This window comes from Podarcis erhardii (genome assembly GCF_964252035.2).
Source record: "Podarcis erhardii genome assembly, chromosome: 6".
Taxonomy (NCBI): domain Eukaryota; kingdom Metazoa; phylum Chordata; class Lepidosauria; order Squamata; family Lacertidae; genus Podarcis; species Podarcis erhardii.
The window spans coordinates 38,549,994-38,567,429 of record NC_138510.1 but is presented as its reverse complement, the minus strand read 5'-3'; the positions used below and the strand labels follow the sequence as shown (position 1 = coordinate 38,567,429).

General features: G+C 40.6%; 1 long non-coding RNA gene across 1 annotated transcript in view; it reads left to right on the top strand.

Moving 5' to 3' along the window:
* The window catches only part of LOC309343489, a 30,783-nt gene extending 16,574 nt beyond the window's left edge, over positions 1 to 14,209 (top strand). The window contains exons 2-4 of the long non-coding RNA XR_014157303.1: positions 853 to 967; positions 4,984 to 5,118; positions 13,928 to 14,209. This is a non-coding gene — a long non-coding RNA (uncharacterized lncRNA). The remainder of the gene's footprint in view (positions 1 to 852; positions 968 to 4,983; positions 5,119 to 13,927) is intronic.
* Positions 14,210 to 17,436: the final 3,227 nt, after the last annotated feature.

Sequence of the window (17,436 nt, the reverse complement as noted above, 5' to 3'; positions counted from 1 at the left end):
TGGAGCAGAGCAACAGCAACAGAGCAACAGCAACAAAGAATGAACATTCCCATCTACATTGCAATGTTCTTTGGGTTGGGCCTGTTGATTTGCCTAGGAATGTGTGTCCTCTTCCCACCATAGCCCATAATCTTGTTGATGGGAATCTGCACTCATGTTTTCCATAACAAACTAAAAGAAAATAAGAATCACAACATTTCAATATGTGCAACAATTAATACATATAGATGACTTAGTGGTTTGAAAAAAACACATGAAATATAGGCAAATTGCATAAGCTCCTGTTCTCAAAGCAATTTGACATACAAAACTGAAAGACAGAGTGGAAAGCACAGTAAAGCTAACTCACAGAGAAATAATTTAACAGAAGTGAGCATTGTTTACATTAATTCCCAGTTTCTCCAAATGCAATTAGGAAGTAAAATATGCATAGATATTTTTTAAGCATCAAACTCTATTGGATTGTGACTCTTCTTTTCTTTCTAGAAAAGAAATCCAATGGATTCATGATCACATATTTATTATTGCTGTATTCAAGAGATGAAAGGGAAGTTGGCACCACCACATTCCTCTCCCCTTCAAGATTAGGAAAAGTGAAGGGACTGTGAACAAGAGATTTTTTTCCTCACCCCTGTTGTATGAAGCATATTGTTTTTCTCTAAAGTGAAATAATCTCTCCCCATAACAAGAGCACAACAGTCAAGTCAATGACTTCATCTGTATTTCCCATCTTATTTTCTGCTTTATGATGGCAAATCACCTTTATTGACACTGCTTGAGCTGCTGGAAGTGAATTTCCCAACAAAGATATTACAAGCAAGATATTACCTGTTTTGTTTTCTTTCCCCCCAGGAACCTTAATAGCTACAGTTTAATCAAAAGCTGGAAGGGCCCATTGACGTTATGGTGTAATTCATGGCAATGATGAGCACTGGTCGTCTGAAACATTTCACTGGAAAGGAGAAAGGTGAGCTTTGCCTGTCTAGTCACTGATGCTTTCATTTCATTTCAAAGCTTCCCAATTTGCTTACAAATTATAGTGTTTTTCAAAGCAATCAAACCACTGGAGAACACTTCTTCCCTGCTGTAGATTAACGAGAACCAGTGGATGAATCGACGAAGAAAGCAAAACGTGGGTTGTTCAATGAATATTGAAATAACAGAGACAGTTTAATTATTCCAGTCGGTGAAGTTTAAGATGATTAAATGCTATTTCACAGAACTGATAACAGGGATGGATCACAAAGCTTGATTTCTTGAATGCAGCCCCACGTGCTTTCTAATGCCCAGCCTCTTGGCATCTGTGTTGTAAGAATTAACTAAGAAATGAAATGTAGCTACACACAGTCAAACTCCTTTGGGAAATATCTCTTGTTGGAAAAGCAAATAATATGGTAGAACTCTGAGTTGCTTGTTAGAATAAAATGTGAAGGAGAAAGCGTCATTAACCACTCTCTGTACAAATCCCCTTCCTCATTCCAACAACTTAAGATTGAAACTTAAAGTTCATAGTGTTCTACTTCTACCTCTACCATCCCAAAAGTGTCACAAAATTTATGTTCAGTTTATAAGAAGTACTGTGGGAGAGGAACAAGCTTACACGGCCTATAATAATGATAATGTCATGTGGGAAAGAGTTGTCTGACTGGAACTTGAACAGCAGCCCTCTTTGTCTAGAATCTTTACCTGAAATAAAAATATCAGGCTGAGTCAAAACGACTCACCATTCTTTGGCTGCATTCACATGGACTTGCCCAACATTTCCCTAACTCTTAATTTCTGCATAATATTTGAGCTTCCACACAACATAAAAGCCACTTCTGGTAAACTAATAGAATATAGCACAAATTTAGTGCTCATTTTCATGTTATTTGATTCCAATAAATATCCATTTGCAGCCACCTTAACCTGGAAAATTGTGAGAATAAAGTGGCAAAATTTGGGGTAGTATACTGGCACATTCCTGCTGTGTTTTTTTTTTGGGGGGGGGGGTTAATGAAGGAACAGAGCCAGTGTGGTGTAGTGGTTAAGAGTGGTAGTCTCGTAATCTGGGGAACCGGTTTCGCGTCTCCGCTCCTCCACATGCAGCTGCTGGGTGACCTTGGGCTACTCACACTTCTTTCTCTCAACCCCACTAACCTCGCAGAGTGTTTGTTGTGGGGGGGGGAGGGACTCCTGAAGGGGAGTGAAAGGCGGGATATCAAATCCAAACTCTTCTTCTTCTTCTTCAGAAGCACACATGTACGGAAAGGGAGGGGAGGGGAGTAGCAACATTTTACACTCATTGTTGTGTGACCATGCCCAGTGGTGTGAATGAAATATAGCACAACATAGTGGCATATCAGTCAAAAAGCCACAGTTCTGTAATGCAACAGTGTGAAAGGAACATTACAAAATGGGAAAGAAGCACTAGCATTATAATCAGGAAAACCAATGTGATATTGCCCATGTCTGAATGCATCCTTTGTTTTGTTTTTTTTGTTTGTTTTTTTTGCCAATGTGGGTGGTGCGGTGAGTACTATTTTGGGGGGAATTTTTTCATTCCTTATGAAAATGTTTGCTCACACATTTAAATTATCTTCTGCATAATATTTGATTTAATAAGATTTAAATTATCTTCTCTTGCTCTCAGTGACATAATCATACAGCCAAATCTCATTGACTGTATAATGTTTTGACATTTTCCTGTTCACTATAGCCCTATATAGTAATGCATTTTGTGTGTGTAAGGGAATTGTACAAGGACTGGGGAGCGGGAGCAGGCTTTTAGTCCTCCCCTAACTTTGTACACACTTTCTAAAACAGTCTGTAAGGAAAACTCAATGTTTATGCTTCTGCTCACATGGCATGAAACAGTGTGAACACAATATCACACCTAGCCATCGTTGCCTGTTCCTAGAATGTGAACATTTATTTACCTGGATATGGCCAGTAGGTATTCTGAAGTGTATTTAGCATAATGGTGATTTTCCCCCTAAGGTGGATTGTGAACATTCAGGCATGGGCTGTAGAATGAGTTGTGATTGGAAATAAATCCAAATGTGATGTTCATATCACACAGGTTGCATAAGGCAAACCCTTGTTACTCTCCTCTTCCAAGTTCTCGTCGCAACCTTCTGTCTCCTAATAGATGAGGGGAAGCAGTAGGACTTTCCCTCTGGGACCTGAGAGAGGCTGTTAGCAAACTGCCTGCAACTCTTTCAAATCCTTGCTCACACCTCGCTGCCATCTGTTCCTTCTCAAGTCTTGTTTTCTGCTCTAATTAGAAAGCTCAGGACATTTTGAGACCAAGGGGCAGACAGGTGAAGAGGCACATCTGGACAGTGTCTTCTCGGATGAAATATGGCAATCAATATTGCTGCATGGTCTCATCATTTCCAGGTCAAGGGCAAATGGGAGAAGAGCACTCTTGGCACTTCCTCTTGAGTGTGTTCTGAGAAAAAGTCAAAGTTCACAGGAGAAAGTCCAGGTTCCTCATACCCTTAGCAGGTGTTTTCAAAATTCACTTTTGTTGGAATGTCCTGAGTTTGGCTCAGTCACCTTGCATCTGTTTGCTTCTGCATCTCTCACATTCAACCAACTGCTTTAATTCCCACCAGGAGAGAGGCTGGAAGCTTTAACAAAAAAAATTTGTGATAATTACCTTGTCTGCATTTCCCCCTCTAGCCAGCATGAGGTATGGAAAGGGATTAATCTGGATTAACTCCACCATATTATCCCAGTTGCTTGGCGTCGAACAATTATATACAACTCTCTCTTTCCCCCCAAGCATGCCCAAGGCTCGTGCCAGATACAGAAAGGTGGGGAATTCACAGAATCAAAGAAAAAGAATCTACTCCTCCAGCATCATACCCTAAAGCAAAACAAATAAAATCTGAAATCTACCACCTAAGTAAGACAGGCACTTACATAAGGTCTTGAAATTTTTCTACAGATCAAGATACCCTAAACTCCCTCTGTATCTTAATGTATTGTCCAGCTGTTCTTATAATCATTTTCCCCAACACCCAACCTGCATTTGTACCGTTTCAGCTTAAACCCATTATCTCTAATCCTCCCGTTTACAGGCAAAAACTGTTCTATTCTTTTTTAAGCAGCCTTTCAGATATCATTGAAAACCAAAAATTAAGGCTGCAAACCTACTCCAATAGAAATCCATACAACGCTTATATTGATTTTAATAGAACAGAATTACAATCTTTAAAATGACAGAGGATTTTCATGTTGTGCATTAGGTTGTGCAAATTCATTACATTCGTAGCAGTCAACTTGGCATGTTTAATTCAAATCTGTGACAGACAAGGATTTGGAGTGACCTGTTACAAGAGAATGTTCCCTAAAGCATATTGAAACTGAAAGTCTACAATCAGAAACTGGACAAATCCAGGCCTCGCTCAAGCAAATAACATTTTTAGTAGTAATCAGTTCAGTCTCACTGAACACCCGAAGTCCTCAGTCATACACTCAGCAGGTAAAAACTGTATATGGAGCCTTGATAGCATGTCGGCTCTAGTTAGGCTTATTGCCAGGAATTTATTATAAGGCGATTTTCTTACTGTGTGATGAAGGAACACTGATTAGTCGAAAGTGTTGCCAGAGTACATGAAGGAACAACAAAGGAGAATCCTCAATGAACAGTACGTAGATGAGAGAAGTTAAAAGAGACTTTAAAGAATTATTATAGTAAATTCAAATATATTAGCCCTCTTCAGTTATTCACTGTTGGATACGTGAAGGAGCCTGTAGGAACGCACAGAGCTAATTCTGCCCCCTCAATGATGCACACTGGCAGTGCTGTCAAAAAATTGCATTTGAAAATCTATATAAGAGGAGAGAGAAATTTGGTACAATTCTCATGCTTGGGGTGGAAGGCATTTCCTTCATTTCAACTACTTCCAGCATGGCCAAGGGGCGTTTGTGTAATTCCTTCCTCCCTTCCTTCCCCACATCTCTCTTATGGTCTACTTTCTACTGCCTCCCCAGGTGCCTGAGCTTCATGATGATGGTGATGATGGTGATTTGACTTCTCTTCCTTCACCCTGAGGTCCCAGAGTGGGTTGCAGCATTTAAAACAGTATTAAAAGCAATTGACAACAACTGACAACCCTAAAAAATAAGGTGGGTCCAAAAAAAGTCAGGGTAAAAAGGTGCGTCTTCAGCTGTATAATGAAGGGACCAGATGCACATCTGTGGGGATGCAGTTCCACAAGTTAGGGGCTGCCACAGAGAATGAAGATGGCAACCTACCAGCCTGAGGGGCTGAGTTCAAGTTGGTGGTAGGCTGGTCCCTTCTGAGCCTTGGGGTCCTTCGCCAGTAGTCTAGTGCCTGACCTAGCCAACCAGTCATACTAGGTCTGTGGGGTATGGGCTGCAGAGTGGAAAGTATCCCACACTTATGGCAGAGCTACCAAGCATTACTATGTGAGCTTGCATGGTTAATGTTGGGATTAAACAAACGGATGCTCCAATATTAGCATTATGAGAATATCCCCACCATCCTAACATAACACATGCCTTGAGTGCTTCTTAGGGAAATCCACTGCTCACTAATTTGCCTATTTGGTTCACAATAACAAATTTATTAATGACTAATCAGCAAGAACTTTGCAAGTACAGTGTTAAAAAAATAAAAGTGAGATTCCTTAGAATTTGAGCTCAGAAGAAATGGCTTGAGGCTCAGCTTGACATTCAAGCTACAGAAAATGGAAAAGGTTTGGCTCATAGTATTTCCAGATTGAAACAAATGTTTTGATTGGCTGCAAAATGCAACGGCACAGGCTGAGCTGCAATAAATGTAGAGAATTTTGTTGAATCAAGGACTACAGGAAAGATTAGGTCAAGGGCTCTGAGCGGGGCCAGATAGATGGAGGATGGGATGTCAAAGATTATAATATCAAGGACTCAAGGGATTATACCCGAGGATGATTTATCCTTCAGTTTCTTCCCCATATAAACTGCTACTGGAATAATTCTGTGCTACAGGCTTATAATGGCAACCTGGTGCACTCTGCTTGCTCATGACTAGGAGTTGGGTGCTTGAAATTTACCACTGCAACCAGCGCCAGAGTTTCAGATTTACAGCACACTGAAAGAAAACCCTATTAATCTTTCATCCTTCACTCAGCTGTAAATTTGGATCATATTTAATTCAAAGGTTTCAAGGTATCTCCTGTTCCTGCCATCATCAAGAGGCCTATAATATAAAACTTTCCTGAATGTGTGGGAAAATCAATGCAAAAAAAAATGTTTCACATCGAGAAGAAAATGCGCTCATGTTCTTATCTCCTTTTATTCTAAGTTAGACCTGAGCTGAATATTCACTCACGAATAAGTGAAAGCAGGACTTTTGCAGATGTGTGTGAATTAACACCTCTCCCCCCATGCTTAAATGTGCCTTTTCCTCCTTTCTTTTCATAGCAGTTCACAAACACTGTTCTCTAGTTCTACTACAGCTTCACTACCAGCTTTAACAACTTTTCTTCACTAGGTGATCTCACTCAATCAGGGGTCATGTAATGAGTATGGTGGCATCACAATGCTGAGTAGTCCATAAGAATTGGCTATGTGATCATGGAGCTGTGGGGAAATTATGGTAATTCGGAGTGAGGTCAATACAATGCAGGAAAAATTGCCCTTGCTCTGTATTGCCTCTGCCTATGAAAAATAAAAGGCATTCCGGAAGAGGCCACAAATACCTAAAAACCCACCAATCTAAGGGCCCACCATCAATTCATTCAGTTTCTTCTGTATGGCTTTGTTTTGCCTTAAAAGTGTGGCTGCTTCAGAAATGTCAGGTAGTCACAACCTGCTGCATCTTGCTTTATCAAGGTGCAGGTAAACTACAGGATTGTTTCCCATGAAAGAAAGACTCATCCTATTATTAAAAACTTTCTGGCTAAACATGTTTCTTTAAATGCATATGCCATGTTCTTCAGATTGTAATTGATGATCTGATTTATAGCATAGGTGGAGCTGGCTGACTGGCACAGATCCAAATGGTAGAAAATGCCCTATTTTTGCATGATTTCCCTGGAGGCAAACTTTAAACAGTTGCATTTACAAACAACTTGATTTCATATTAACCCAGATTTGTAATTGCTTCCTTGGGAAAATAAAATCAAGGTTTCTGTAGCTTCTCTCACAGAACCTCGGGGCATTAATGCAAGCAATTAAAGGGAAGGTTTTAAAGTGGGAGTGGGGGTTGTGAAGAGAGCAGCTGGAGGAGGTCAAACACATTGTGGGGGGAGGGACTGGAAGGAGTTCATAATATAGTTATTTGTGGGGAAATCATCACCAGAATTTCACAAACGAAAGTGATTATTTAAATGCTTTTCCTCCCCAGAGAATGCTGATAGTTGCCTTAAAAGAATCTAATATTAAGACCAGGAACACAGTCCAGAGGACTATCCATGGAGGTGTGATGTACAGTGTGGAGCTTTCTGTCATTTCTGAATCACACACAGCATCCCCTGACCCACATTGCAAGTGGCTTAAAAAAAATCTCAGTATTTAAGCAGGGTTGATGAACTTGTGGCCCTCCAGATGTTGACGGACTACAACTCCCATAATCCCCGATTGCTGGTCATGCTGGCTGGAGCTGATGGGAGCTGGAGCTCATCAACACCCCCTGACTTATGGGATTGGGAAACTAGGCATGTAGTGGGTCCTGTGGGAACTTTGCAAAAATGAGATGGATGGATAGATAGATTAGATAGCAACACGCCCACCCAAATTGAGGCAAGAGACCAGATGGGGGGTAAGGGTCACTCTTTATTGACTAGAAGGATCTGCAATGAGCAATAACATTGCCCACATACGTGTGGTTAGAAAGATACAATCTAATGAACAATGGAGATGGATCCACTTTCCTTTGGACAAAATCCACCCACCCCAGCTCTATGCACTGGATCAATTATCCTGGATCACTGGATCATTGCCTGCTCACCTAATAGTGAGAACATAAGAAGAGCCTGTTGGATCAAGTCCCATCTAGACCAGCATCCTTTTTCTCCAGGACTTAATCATCCAGGGGTCCTTTTCCTTTATCTTTACCTCTCACAGTGGCCAACCAGATGTCTGTGGGAAGCCTACAAGCAGGTGAACTACAAGGTCACCTGGCTTCCCTACCCTAGACCCACTGGCCAGCATTCAGTGGACTACAGCATTGAGGGCCAAAGGGCAGCTCCCTTCCCGCCATCCCTTTGAGTTGGCTGGTGGACAGATAGTTGGATTACCTAAGGGTTCTCACTGGTCTCACTTTAGTGTGACCAGAAGAATGAACCAGTCAGCCAAATGACATAACAGCAGGCCTCCTTTCAATAGAACAGAGTTAGCAAAAAAAGTGCACCCCACAAGCCAACCTTTAAATAACCCCAAAAATCCCCTACAAAGGAATCTTGCCCTTTGCCATCGCTAAGTATTCTCTCTTCACACCACCACATCCCTTTCTTCCACATCTCATTTGCTAAGGGTTCACTAATATTAGTCTTGTTTGACCTTGCTGCTTTAGTATTTTATATTATGTATTATGGCTTTTTTAAAAGAAAGTCCTGTGACTATTTGGTAAAAGGCAGTATAGAAATACCGAGAGAGAGAGAGAGAGAGAGAGAGAGAGAGAGATATTTGCTCTATCATAAAGACACAGTCACTTAAATGCAGTTGGAACCAATGGGATGTGAGTTCATTGTTCTGAATTCCTGAAATGTAATATCCTGATGTGCTCACTTAAGGCCTATGTAAGTAGATTTTTCCATTCATTTCAGTGGTGGACTCAGCTCGGTTTACACTCCCATTTAACTGAATGGGAAATTCTGTGGGCAGACAACCTTTGTTATCAACTCTGCTGTCCTGTAAGAAAGTCACACACAGAGAGACATTTTCCAGTGTCTTTGTGCTATGCTATGGGGTTTGGAAAGGTTATCATTCCTCACTGCTCCTACTCCAGGGTGACATGTGCCACTCAACAGCATGCTACTTATAGCAAAAACTGGAGACAACTGCTAGTGTATGACAATGCTCTTGAACCATCCATGGAGCCAATTCTTGGCTCTCACAGCATTCATCAGCTGTTGCAGTGGCTCACCTTCTAACCCCTTGGATTTTATTGGGTTTATATGGATCTTGGTTTGGTTTTGTAACTAACAAACATATAGAGAAACACCACTGAGCACAAGTAATTTGGCTCAAGCAAAGTGGCAACCAAATGTGTTATATATACATTTCCTGAAGCCCATGAATAAATGTGTGTTCAAAGACGTGCTTTTTAAAAAAGAATGAACTGTGCTTTTAATGACATCTGTGCCTTTCATTAGAAAGTCACAGATGAGTACAAAATGACCTTGGTGCCCATTTAGCATATAATTGCAAAACTGTGAATGGTTTCACAATGTTGAAGATTAAGCATACCAAATCAGAACGTACTTTGTATCTTCTTCTTTTTCTCTCGAATATAGGTAACTGCAGACAGGGAAGATCATTTTAAATAGAAATAAGAAGAACCCAAGCAAAAAGAAAAGGAACGCCTTTTGTTAGATGTTTAAAAGCGGTCAAAAAAAGACACGAATTAGAAAGTCCTTCTAAATTTCTTCTCTGTGGAAATGATCAATTAACTACAATTGTGTGTTCTCTCACTGAAACCTGCTGGTGTGCTGGCAGAAATGTGCTCTGAATGCTCTTAAAACTATAGCCAAAAAGGAAGAACTCTGCTGTGTTCTTGTGCATTTGGAGGGAGTATTTCATGTGCACGATTCCATTGACAAAGCGGCAAGCTGAGCTGTGTTATTAAACAAATAATACTTTCCCACTATTGGTGATGCTTCTGGAGACTTTATAACAACTTCTGTATGCAGGACAGTGTTGGTTTTGCCAGGATGATTTGAAGAACTGCTGGTACAACAGAGGCACAGTGAGCCAAACAGGCTTACATCATGCCTCTTCCATGTGCTCTTATTCTGCATCTTTGACCACACTGTCGTTAGACTCATTTACCCTCACTGGCCCTTTATTATGATTGGTGACATTATTTCGTCAATGACAACAGCGTGCTACAACTGATGTGATGCCCCCAAAGACAAGTGTGAAGAAAAGCCACATGCATCAACCCCACAGCCTAAAAAGAAGTGAGGTCAAATGAGGCTAAGAATATCAAGTTCAGAAAAGAAGTGCTGGAAAGATGCAGCAGTATGGGAATAAAAATGGTGCCATTGCTGAACAACTCTGAAATAACACAAATATTCAGAGAAGTGTGTATATCAGTTCCATTTATTTCACTGGGAGACATTTAAGCAGGTGCCAAGGTCGTTAAAGAAGCTGCACATTCACAGTGATTATGTGAGTGTTTCTTGAGTCCTAGCATATTGCAGATGACTCTCAAGAACAAGCAATCTCTCTTCCAGGACAGTCTTTCATTATTTCAATGCATTGATCTAAACTCCATGGTTCAGGGTTGCACATAGGTTCCTGCATTTAATTGGCTAATCAGGATGAACTGGTTGCTAAAGTGTCCCAAAATTATCCATGAATCATAATGAAGAGTTGTTTTGCTTATGATCTTGTGTATTATTTTCCCCATGTGAAAGCAGTTGGCAAATTGCCCACTTGGCTACTGCACTATTTCTAAATTTACCTCGAGTCATGCCAATAAAGAAAATCAGGCATACAAATGAAAAGATTCTACATTTCCTATATTGTCCATCCAATTCCCAAAGAGCAGCTTTTCCAAGGAAGCTGGGTGCAATACATTTTCTAAGTGTCTGTATATCAGATCAGGACAGGGTGTTTACTTATGTCATCCCCAGATTAGATTCGAAATGTAGGTGATGTTTCCCTAACTTCATAGTTTTCTGCAATTTTTGTTGACTCCTGCAAGGGGAGGGAATGAGCAAAAAAACCTCAGAATATGGGTATTAATATGGAAACTGCAAAATATGTGCCCAACTGCAAATATTGAACATGCTTACAAACCTACATCTTCAATGTCCCAGGCCATCTTTTTTCACATCTATAGCACTGTACTTACACTAATATTTTGTCACCTAGGTAGAACCACCTTAACAATGGCTCAATTTGAGCATGACTGAAGTTGGGGAAGAATTTTCAGCCTCAGACGATGGAAAGTGAGACATGAATTCTACTAAAGGAGAAGAATCTTCCAACAACTTCCTTCTCTGATGTAGTATATCTTTTCCCAGACACTACTAAGTGTTATTTTTCAAGGACAGCGAACCTGTCCACTCTCTGGGAAGACCTTCTTAGAGCGATTAGACACATTCTATCTAGATTTAAGAAGCCAGGTAACTATAACAGCTTAGACAATTGAAAAAAAAAAGAGGCTTCATTGTTTTATCATAGCCGGCACATGTCAGTGTTGCTCCCTAATATGCTTTTATTTATGTACAGTGATCAAGTGTGCACTCAGAATAATTTTAGAAGCAGTCATAGTGTCTGTGAAGGATAATCGAAAGTTGAACTAAAATTTCCCAGATGATGTATTTCTGGAAAAAATGGTGTGATTTTTCTTTTTCTCACCACCACCCACTAGAAAATGGATCTGCAGTGATAGCTTTGAATATTTTCCACCATTTTTTGTGGCAGTGGCTACAAAATGCTGCAGGTCCAGGGCATTCTGGAGAATGCAAAACAACACAATTATCTGCTGTAGCAGCAACAACAAAAACTCGGGGGCAGGGGAGAGAAGCTATGCTACTGTCATGGCTAATAGTGGGGCCCATTCATTGGATAAATTTGGTGAAATAGTTCCCTCCTCTCCACTTTTCTGTCCGCAACAGGATGGAGACTTTCAAGGGATCATTTGTGCACAGTTCTAGAATACTCTCCTGCCTTATATGTTAGTTTAGGACTATGGATTTCCTCTCCCTGAAGGCTGGCTATGAGCACTAACCCATTGGATCAGATATATTTTACCATTATATCAGAGGACATGACCTTATATTAGAGCCTCCTATAAATAACTGGGTTGGATCCAAATTAAGTTGGGCACACTTAGTTGCCATCAGCAATGATGGAACAAATGTCATGAGAAGTGCTTTGATGGAGCAGATCAAAAGCCCATGTAGTCCAGCATTCTGTTCTCAACCACCTATGGGAATGGATGCTTATGAGAAGCACAAAAGTAGGACATGTGTGTCCCCTTCTATTGGTATTCAGAAGCATACTGCCTCTGGTTCTGAAGGTAATGTATAGCTATAATGACTATTAGCCATTGATAGTCTTACCTTCCATGAATTTGTCCACTGATTTCAATGGGAACTAAGTGCAACTAATGGTATAGATCCAACCCACTGTTCTTTCCTCTCATGTCAGCAATCCTGTTTTGCTTGGTGAGTCATAGTCAGTCACCTGAGCTCTATCAGCTCGCAAGCAGGAGACGTTATGTGCATTTAGACAAGAATTATGTAGTGGAAATAAGAGACAGCTGTGTTAAATAATAGCAATAACAATGGCTTTCATTCCTTTCTAATGTGCATTCAATGCTTATTCATGTACAAGAAAGACTTTCAAACCATTTGCTGAACAGTTCTACCTTCTGTTCGCCATAATGTTGACATAAACCTGAAGTAACCTCATTATCATCAATGGAGTTAATTAATTTCTACTTGCAAACCACACAGAAAAGGAACAAAATGCTTGCTATGTTTCAAATACATTTAGTATACAAACACACTATAGCCTAAATTCACATTTCTTCAGCTAGCATATTCAAATGGGATATTTGCTTAATGTTATCACTAGTCCCTGTTCTAAGGCTTCTTCATCTTTAAACCTTTACTGTTTCATAAGCGAGTCATCATGAGCCGGAACAAGACTACTCCCCATGTTGACATCTTGACTTAGAAGGTATGGAGAAGTGCTTTATTGCTGAGGTTCAGTTCATGCCTGGCTACAGGAATATGGAAGCTGCTTTACCATGGAATGGTCCCACACCACTGATATCAGACATTATTTACTAAGGACTGTATTCAACACAGCCCTAAGTAACAGTCCCACCATTGAAAGGAATTCCACATGTGCCACAGGATTCACCCCTCTTCTCCATCTGAACATCCCCCAGAGCAGATGAGGAGAGAACAATATGTGTGTGCGTGTGTGCGTACATGTACAGGGCAGGAAAGAGTCCTGTTGCGCAAGGAGAAATCTTGATGGTTACTTAGCCAGAAAAAAAGAAATGGCATCAGTCACCCCTCAGTTACACAAATAGTTCCTAACAGGAACATAGGAAACTGCCCTATTTCTAGAAGTCCTACCACTCAACCATCTAGCTCACATTTTGATCAGTGGGGGCTCTCCTGCATTTCAGATAGAAGAGATTCCCAGTTCTATCTGGAGGTGCCAGGAATTGCAAAGCACTACCACTGATTTAGGATTAAATGGCAGTTTATTCCATTTTCACGACGTTTCCCTAAGTGTTAATTTCCACATTATATTTGAGCTTTCATGTGATGTAAAAATGACCTCAATTGGTGCTGATATTCATGTTATTTGACTCCATAAATAAATACATTTGCAAGCCCATTAACCTGGAAAATCATACGAGTTCGCACAGTTCTTTCCTGCCATTTTCCTGGCTGAATGATGGAGGAACAGAAGCACACATGTGTGGAGACGATGGAGGAATAACGACATCCAATGACAGTCACTGTTGTACCACACCACACCCACTGGTCTGAATGGAATGTAGCAAAATGTGCTTTTATATCAGTACAAAAGCCACATCTCCATAACACAACAGATACAGAAGTGCTAGCATGATAACCAGGAAAATGCAATATTCCCCATCTCTGAATGTACCCTACACCTCCTGTTTTATAGTTTTATTTCATTACTTTGTTTTTTTCATGATGTCTGGCACTGCCACCTACAATGCCTGATGTTGCCTCCTTCAGCAAATTTATTTTTATTTGTGTTTCAGATGCTCTTCACAGGATTGCACCCTGAACTGCCTGGCTCCAGTCATTAAGTACTGCAATGCTATTGCATCAATGATTAGCACCATTTTCAAGTACACTGCTGATACAGAGTTGATGCAGCCATGAGAGACATTCTTTCTAGAGCACCAGGCTTAGTTGGGAAGACGGTACCGAATATAGGGGGCAGGAGCCCAGGCATTTTCTGACTTTAGAGAATTATTTTAAAACACGCCACTGTGCTTTGCATATTATTAAGTTATACCCCAAGCACCTAGAGAGCACAAGGGGGCACCTTTTCTGGCAGTTTCTGTGCATCTAAATAAGCAATTATGCCAATAAAACAAACACTGATTTAATGTCCCATAAAGCATGGAATGGTGACCATTAAAACTAGGCATTATGGACAATTTACAGAATTATCTGTAGATGTACAATAACAAAGACACTGAAAAAGATATACATTCACCCTTGAAATGTCACTGTTTTGCAGTTTCTTTGTTCTAGCAAACAATGGTAAACAATGTTCCACTGACCTCCAGTGGGGACAGTTGGAAAATGCATCACTTTCATTCCCAAGGTGATGAGGAAAATGTCTTCTTCTTCTTTTCATTTTCTTTTTAACCCTCAGAGTAACACTAGCCAGTGGCATGTGGGTAGAGATGCACTCTGCAAGCCCACTCGCACCTGTACCTTACCTTAAATGACACAGTTCTAATCCATTAAAACTAATGGTGTGAATGATTTCAGGCCATTACTTCCCATAGCAGTGACAGCAAGTACACAAAGAGAAACCAGAAGACTGTTTCTGCAAGGCATTTACATGATGGATAGGAGTGCTGGGGACACTGTTCTGAGGCAGACAAGTGCATTAACATAATGACACATATCTCTTGGCTTGCTGTTGAGCTAATGCTATGACAATACAGCAGTGTGGTTCATTTGCTGCCCTGTGCAGTTATATTTCTGTCCAAAACAGAAAGATTGCACTCAAAATAAGTTGCCACCAGGTTATCCCAAGCTATGACCAAGTTTTCCATCTACAGTAAATTGTATGGTGGCCTTGAGGGACTTACAGAGACCAGCAGCAATGGTAAACTTATTTAAAACTAAATAAGTATTCTCTGTTAGTCTATTGTAGCAACACAGGCACAACACCTGTTCTTCCTGGCATTACTTGAGTGAGAGCCACCGCGCTCCAGCTCCTTATCAAGCTTCTGCATTGGGACTACGGAAATTATGGCCTTTCAGATGTTATTGGACTACAACTCCCATTATCCCTGACTATTGAGCTGGCTGGCTGGCTGGCTGGAGCTGATGAGAGTGGGAGTCCAGCAACATCAGGAGGGCCACAGGTTCCCCACATCTGATCTAGGTGAGATCTCAAATCCTAGAGGACATGGTAGTCCATGATGTAGCTTCTTGTTATGGCTGGAGAAAATTCAAAATAAGCAGCATTTTGACCTATTCATTCATCTACTCACCAAGATCAAGACCTGAGACCAGAAAGGCACTTGGTGTTATGGCCTGGCTGAAAATTCACACTTCTCCAAATTTTTGCAGAACAGCTTTCCAACTAAAGCATATATACAAAAATGGGAACGTTGGGAGAAACAGTGCATAAAACTGTCAATTCATTAAAAATACATTAAAATGCTGCTTGCAAAAACGTATAGAATAGGCAAAGTTACATTTAAATTGAGTATATTAGAATATGCACTATAATGCTGATGAATTAAAAATGATGATTTTTTTAAAAAAATCACAAGGTGATGTAGAAATGTGGTAAACTGAATTTAAGATTGGTATTTCTCCCTGTTTCTAATTTGTCCAAAGTTGACAGATTCATCCATCCCTAAAAGACACTCATAATTTCCTAGAAGGCACCCACAATTTATGTGCTATTGACTCGCAGGTGACCATGTATATGTGTGGCACTGGGGAATAAATAAATAAATGGTGGGAGAGAGCTGGAAAGTCTTGTGGCTCACAAGGAGACCCTCCCCAGAGCCCGAAGGGGACAGCAGTGAGCCAAAACAACAAATGCTCCAAAATGGCATGTGGAAGCTCTTGCTACTGCTGTACTACCCCACTTAACAGCTGTTGGGCAGGAAGCTATATGTACTGCAGCAAGCTCTCCACTTATGTGAGTTTTGTTTATGCGTGTGGAGACCTGGAATGTAACCCCCACTTAAATGGGGAGTTGCCTGTACTAGAATGGCACCAGATGCACTACTAAAGGAATGTACATATTATCTCAGTGTAAACCTTTTAAAACAGGTTGTATCCTAAAGCATGCATTTTGGCACATATATTCTTTAGCCAAGCATTGAACCACACAATTTGGAGAGGTTCAAAATCCAAATTATAATTTTGTTTCAATCTGCACATCAGTCTAGTAGGCGTGGATCATGGTAGTTTGCATCAGAATTCACAGAAATGAAATCCATCACACATCCCTAATCTAAACCTGACTTCATTGTGTATGGGTAAAGAGGCAATGAGTCCAGAATAGTTTGGATAAAAAAGTTGGGTGGGGGTATGATACCTCCTTCTTTATTCTGACAACACAGACCAAGGCATTCTGCCCGCCCCCTCATTCTTATAGTTTCACTGCTACCTTATTAACAACATTGGAAGAAAGGTGCTGAGTTTATTTGAAGCAGTAGTGTTAACAGAAGAGTCAACATTATTATTAATAATAATTATTTTATGAACAACCTAATTTTAAAGTAAATAAAAATAAAAATACCTCAGGCTGAGGTATATCTGGAGCTGAAGAGAAAGAGAAGACCTGTTGACACGTTAATAATGATAGGCTCTGTAAAATCCACTGAAAAATGTGAAAGGTATTTCAGCTATTAATATATCATCTCAATTAAAGTTGCAAGAATAACCTTCAGAATAAGAAAGGGAGAAAACGTTAGAATCACACTACAAGCTCTCACCTTCAATAAGACAGGTGTGTAACTCATCACTTCACCGCTATCTCTTTTTCAGAGAAATAAGAAGCCAAGCAATAAGCAGCTATTTACCTCCTCCTTCGCTGTCAGCCGAGGAACACAAAGTCCTGATTATGGAAGTGGAGCAGTTGCATATTTCCCTGTGACGGGCTCTGGTAATGCTTGAAGAATAGGGTCCCTAGATTTATTTGGGCACACAATCTGTGGCAGCGGCAGCAGCTCAGATAGGGAGGGCACAGTGTGGGCAGTGACAGGGATGGGATAAACATTCCATGCTGGGATGCCTGGCTACATGGGCACCCTTGCTCAAAGTTCTTGGTACCAAAGTTTCTGTAGCTCTTAGCCCTCTGCTACAGTGAAGTGGCAGCTATGTAGCCAGCAAGAAGGTGAAGTCCTGTGGTTTATGTACAAAAAGAATCAACAGCAAAGTTTTGTTTACCTTGAACCCTGACTGGTGCACTTTGGGAACAGCGGTAAACTTGTTTGGAACAAATCCCTGCCAAATTGCCAGGCTAAAAAAAGAAAGAGCTGAACCTTCGAGCTGCGCTGCA